Below are 6,827 nucleotides of genomic sequence, written 5' to 3' on the forward strand. Positions count from 1 at the left end.
GATTTAGCAAACAATAATGAGAAAAAATAATAAATAAAATAAAATAAATAAACTTAAAAAGGTTGAGAGAATATACCATCTCTTTGGATCTATAGAGGAGTCCATCGCAAGATCTTTTCACAAGATCAAAACACATTCTTTATTTTTTATTCACTCTCTTTACAAAGAAAGACTTATTCCTTTTAAATACAAACTTGTAAAGAATAATAAATAAAAGGAAAAATTTCGTACAAATCCCTAATTCCCCATCTTATTTCACGGTAGACCCTCCTTCTATTTTTTTTTCAAGCAGCATAAAAAAACCCTCAAGTATTTCACCGTACCCCCTCATTTCTTCTCTCCCACGTTTATTTACTTTTGGCCACAAAAACTAGCCCCAACAAATTGTTTTATTCCATCTCAATCCAAATGTATTTTTAACCTTATTTTGTATTTTTTCAGCCCCATCTCTCGTTTTCTTTCCCTTGTTATGGCAAGGGTTCTTTCTCTATTATAATGAATCTACATTATACATAAAAGAAATGAGAGAGATGGGGTTGAAAAAGTGCAAAATAGGTTAAAAAGGCTTTTGGATTGAGATAAAATGACACAATTTGTTAGTTTTTGTAGTCAAAAGTGAATAACCGTGGGAGATAAGAGATGAGGGGTACCGTGAAATACTTAAGGGTTTTTTTATGCAGCTTGAAAGAAAAATAGAATGAGGGTCTACCGTGAAATAAGATGGGGAATTAAGGGTCTATACGAAATTTTCCCTAAATAAAATGAATAAAAATATAAAATTAAATTTTGTATCTCCCTTATCTCTTAAAAACAAGTCTTAATATTTCCTAACCAACCCAATGATGCTAATCTATATCTATATCCATCTTTTTAAGGAAAGAGTTAAACTTCCAATTCTTTCCTTTAAATATATGCAACTAAAAATACAAAAGTAACAAACTAAAAACCTAAATAATACTGAATCTAAAATTAAAAAAAAAAAAACTTACTACATCATTCTCCTGGGGTTGGGAGAAGCTCGACTTTGAACTTGTTGAACTTAAATCTTTCATAGGCCTTCTCAAAGTTGATGATGCAGTTCCAATATTTTTTTGGGTACTTTTTTTTCTTCAAATAAACAATTGATCTGTGCAATTTGTAGTGGAACTCTAAGATACTAAACTCTAGGATACCAAATTGAATCTTGATTTTTTCTTTAGGCTGATTGAGTTGGGTTTCACATATTGCATCACACATATCTTATTATTCATAGTTGATTTTCAAAATTTCTTGCACTTTAAGGTTATTGACGTTGTCTTTTGTATTGAGATTTACCTTTTCATATTCGTATTCCTCTTATTGTAATCTATTAAATCAATATTGTAAAGTTGCTATATTGATCTACGAAGGTCTTCCACGTGTCTATCAAATTGTTGGTCCAATTGCTCAAATATTTGATCAAATCAATCCAAAAGCCCCATATGGTGTATGGATCTTTGATCTGAAAGCTCTAATATCAACTAATGCAAAGAAAATAATTTAAAATTTAAAATTAAAATAAAGGTTTAAGATATTATATTATCTCTCTAGGTCTGTAAGGGAATATACCCCATGTTCTTTTGACAAGATCAAAGTCTACTCAATTACCAATCACTAAATAAACTAGGGAAAATAGCATATATATCCATTATATTTGCTGTTATTATAGGATTACCTACAAGTTTCTGGTATTAGACTTATACTCATTTTTTTCATCTTCCTAATAATTTTTTAAAAAAAAACCCAAAGATGCCTAATGTCGGTCCATTTCTTTTGGAGTGTTGTGTGAATGTCGAGCTCCTCCCTCCTCTCAACGCTTCCCCTTCAAAGAGCAACCCCCCACCCTCACTTCTTCTCCTCTCTCCTCTCTAGTTTCGGAAGAGCTCTCTGCCCAGCTTAACCAACAGAAGAATTAAATCGATCAGTTTCTCAGAGCTCAGGAACTCCTCTTCTCTCTAGAAGTAGAAACGTTATTCATTGGAAACACTTGTGTGTTTATTTTGGTAACCAGAGTTTAAACTATTATGAAAACCACAATCGAAGGCCTGCAACTGTGACCACTCTTTCTCCTGAAACGTCTATGAGCTAGAAACGTTGTCTTCCATGGCTTTATATTTTGCCTTTTTCTAGGGAAAAACCCAAATGCTCAGGGGAGGATAGAGAAGCTCTCTCTATCTTCTATTGCTATATCATTTCCTTATTTTTTTGTGATTGAACTCAAATATCAGCACACATGGGGAAGGATAGGAGAGACACTCTCTCTATTATCCAAAGGAAAATTGTTTCTTTCAGGCTGATCACATTTCTACAATATGCAGTTCCAACGTATAAAGCATTCATCTTATGGATGCAGATCACATTTCTACAATATGCAGTTCCAACGTATAAAGCATTCATCTTATGGATGCAAATAGGTGGTCCATCTAAAAACAATTGAAATTAACTGTCCCAATATTTTTTTAATAAAATTATTATTCTTAGTTTTTAAAATTTATTTAATTTTTCATATTCATGAAGTCCATGTTAGAGATCACATGTCCTTAATAATTAAGTCCATCTAAAATAGATGTTTAAGAGGTGACTCATTTCTATATGGACACATAAAAATCGTATCCTTTGACAAAACCATGTCTTTTACTTATGGGTTTTCCGCTTTTTTGAGAGAAAAACCAAATATTTAGAATTTAATAACACATGGTCCCTTTCTCAATGATAACCCTCTCTTCTTTTAACAGGGTGATGGGATCAATTGAAAGAAAGACGTATGTGATCTTTTATCGGAGAATAATATTTATTTATTTATTTTGTTTTATATCACCTCTTTTGTTTTGACAAAAGATCACTTATAGGTGGTCTTATTACAACAACATATACTTCAAAATAAAATCAACATGGCAATAAAACCAAGATCTTAAAACTTGATGTCATTGAAATAACTATACGTTATGTTTGAGAATAAAAAGTAAGATTGGAAGAAATAAAAGAGAATAGTGTTGGAGATTACCTCAACCGAGCTTATTACACCCCACACCGAGTCACCACCATCTGATGGAGCGGGATCAATGATCAACGTTCAATCTAAAACTGGGAAAGCAAGCTTAGGCCAAGCCAAATATGGACCCCTTTGATCACAAACTCAAACCCTAAGTGAATTCCCTTAGCAACCAAGTTTGAGAGAAATGAATTCTCTTTTTGCTAACCCTAAAAACCCTTAACCCCTTTTCACAATGTGGGAGAGAGAGATCAAACATGAGAAAGAGATAGAAATATAAGGTGTAGAGATTTTGGGTAAAGATCATCTCTTTTTTATAGGCTTGAACAAGATTAGAGTTTCTTAGGGTTTTCCTTGGCTTGCTTCTTCTTATGAGATTGAACATAGATCGTCAATCAAGGGTGACTTATGGGGTGAGAGATCTGAGCATCCATTCCATAGATGGGCCATCAACATTATAGAAGGTGCATGAACTCTTATCCCCCTTTCATAAACTATTTTCCCATCAATAGAAAATAATTTAATTAATTTTAATTAAATATTGTGTAATCTATAAAATAACATATCTCTACACATAGTGATATGCTGTTTTATGGAAACTTTGATAGTTTCCGTAAAATCTATCAAAGATATATCAAGTCAATAGCTACTTTCACATTATGTCAATATATGGTCAATACATACTCAATCTATAATTTGACGACATGTCACAATTTAAGTTACCAAAACGTAAGGTCACATGGACCACAAAATAAAACTTTCCATAAAATGGAAAGTAAGAAGTGGGGTGTGCCACCCATGAAAGGCACATGTGGGCTTATGTGCACAATGGGCCACCATGATTATTTTTTATGCACTTAAAATTAACAAAATAATTTATAGTTAATATTAAAACATTGTAAAATCAATATCTTTAATTTATAAATTAAAAAATTATAAATAAAATATTCAAAGGTTCATAAAAATTCAAATAGTAATTCTAAAATAGTCATTATTATAAAACAAACACAATTAAATTAATTTGATGGAAAATTGATCTATATAATTTAGGAATTGAATCAACAATCATGGGGCACTCTACTTTCAACTATGGACTACAGACCACACTTGTTTTATCAGATCGACCTAGTGTTTTCCATGACCTACAGTCCAACCAGGGGCTCATTAGTGCGTCACCAAAGTCTGGCCAATGAGCCAATGGGTCGCAATCTCAATCTGTGGATTATAGGTCCTCCCCTAGAGACGAGTCCAGGTTTAGGTTACCAAGACCTGATGCGACCATAGCTCTATGACGCATAGGGAGATCTCTCGCACATGCATACGCTTCACCCTAAAATGTGGATTTCTGGCTTTCCCGAATGATCTATCGATATGCATGACGCATGATGGCACATGGATGAGGTTTTGGCCCCCGTCTCTTTAGGTCACACAGTCCCTCACCTCACTCATCCGGGCATGGTCCCCGACCTCATCAAGGGCTAACCTATGAACCCTCATTGGTTTGTTCTTCATGCCCAGGTAACATGATTTTTTTTCAATTGACTGGCCTAGATCGTCAAATACAGTTCGGTATCTGTAAACATCGTTTGCATGGTATAGTCCACGAGGGATCACACTCCCACTGAATTCATGTTTTACTATATCATTTCATTTTACCAGCACTCATAAAGCATTTAAAGGCCACATAAACCCAACATCAATTACTCAGATAAGATTGAGCAACTCTTATTTCTCCATGAAGCAAAATTGACAAACTCTCTCTCACACCCAACTCTTTCTCTCCCCCTATTGCCTCTCTTTCTATCTCATGTGAAAATTTTGAACATTTCAGTTTGAAAAATCGAATTCAACCCCATTTTATTTAATTTTTTGAAAAACAAAAAATGGGTATTTTTTTATCTTTTTTTAAAAACAATGGTTAGGATGGTAAAAAAATAGATATAAGTATACTAAGAGAAGCTTTGAGGTAATCATGTAACAACGGTAAATATAACATATATGTATGTTATTTTCTCAATAATATCATAATCTAAATAATACCGAATCTAAAATCAAGAAATATAAAATTAAAGAATAAAAAAACACCTTACATAAACAACCATTAAAAAATAATAATAATCTAGAACCGTGTATGAGTCGAGTTTTGGACGCAGCCATTCAGGTCAGGGTCATAGACCCAAAACACAACCTGACCTATTATATTCTATATTTTTATATTATAAAAAATTAAATTCTATATTCATCTAGATTTTTATTTGTGATATTTTGATCCATTTTTTATGAAATGAGACCCTTCATGGTGGCTTTGAGACGCGTTTAAAATCCGGTAAAACCCATCATGTCCAAGTCCGCCAACTTGAAAGGACTACACAGTTTTTTAATAAAACACCAACGGCTGCGGTCCCTCATCCATGACAATTTGGGAAGTATAGGAAAGTAGCCTCAATGACAATATGTATTCCAAGAGTGCCCTTGGTCTATTAAAATGTATATAAAAATTGCCCCCTATGGATTTTCTAGGCCATAATTTAACTCAACACACTTAAATTTAAAGGATAAATTTACGTGCTCCCAGGGGACCAAATTGGAAATCTGGTCCCATAAATCAAACACCAAATTTGGGGTATTTCTTGGTCTCTAAAGATCTCGAATAAATGCCTCAAATTAAAGCACCTTCTAACGCTGAGTTTGGACTGTTAATTTGATGTCAAATCTGGGGAATTGTGTGCCCAGCTCATTTTTTGTAGATCACAAAATGAATCAAGCTCATGAAAATTCCCCCACATACTTTGGCCATGGGACCAATGTACATGCCACAAGTGGAGATAGGAAAAAGACTCATTTTAGCTCTCAACATCTAGAAAAACTTGGAGCGATTGATAAAAAAATACAAAGGAAATCCATAAAAGGCGACCACCTTATACTATAAAAGTGAGGCATATCTCAATAAAATACTGAAAAAGATTATTCTAGTGCTAAAAAGCCCTTAAATTGATCATCTCAACCTCAAGATTTATGGACTAGGAGCAATAAAATAGTGTATATTGGATCATATTACATTTTGTTGGATCGGTGTTCCAAAATCACCACCAATAGTTTTTTCTCATTGTTAAAGGTATTTTTTAGTCAATGTGAAAAGCACTTTAAGATGGGGCATTATAAGCTATATTTTGGAGAGAGCGAGAGTAAGTACGTGTGAAGGAGAGATCTTGTTGAGGTTGAGATTGGGAGTTTTGTGCCCTATTTTGAGCGGTTTCATTGTGGTTTTCTATTGTAGGTAGTGATGAAGTTAAGGTTAGTTTTATGGTTCTTTTGTGGTAGTGAAAAGAAGAACGTGTGGTGCTTTACCAATTGTGAGGTAACTATTGTATTTACCCAATCTTATAATTACTCTATGATGATAAAATCATTTCCTTTTAGGTTGCCCATAGATGTAGCCTGATTAGGCTCCAACCACATACATTTATATGTTGATAGTGTTTAGATTATGATTTGTAGTTTGTTGTGGTTTTTAGTTATCCTATTTTTCTTCTCTTGGTTTCATAATGTTTTTCCCAAAAATTTATTGCAACAAATATCGTTCTTGGGTATTTTCAATTATTAAAATCGATTTATCAGTGATAAGCGAGTTGGGTTCAAGGTAATAGAGATTTGGTGTAATGAGGGATTCACACAAAAAGAGGTAATCGAGAAAGTCTCAACATCCAGGAAGTAGTATCAAAGCTCAAGGGTAATAATTTGAAAAAAATAACTAGTTACCAATTTGAAGTAGAGAAGTTTGACGGGAAGACAAATTTTGAACTTTGAAAAATAAAAA

This window comes from Amborella trichopoda, chromosome 5 (genome assembly GCF_054954075.1).
Source record: "Amborella trichopoda isolate Santa Cruz 75 chromosome 5, AtrichopodaSantaCruz75HAP2 v2.0, whole genome shotgun sequence".
In the NCBI taxonomy this organism is placed as follows: domain Eukaryota; kingdom Viridiplantae; phylum Streptophyta; class Magnoliopsida; order Amborellales; family Amborellaceae; genus Amborella; species Amborella trichopoda.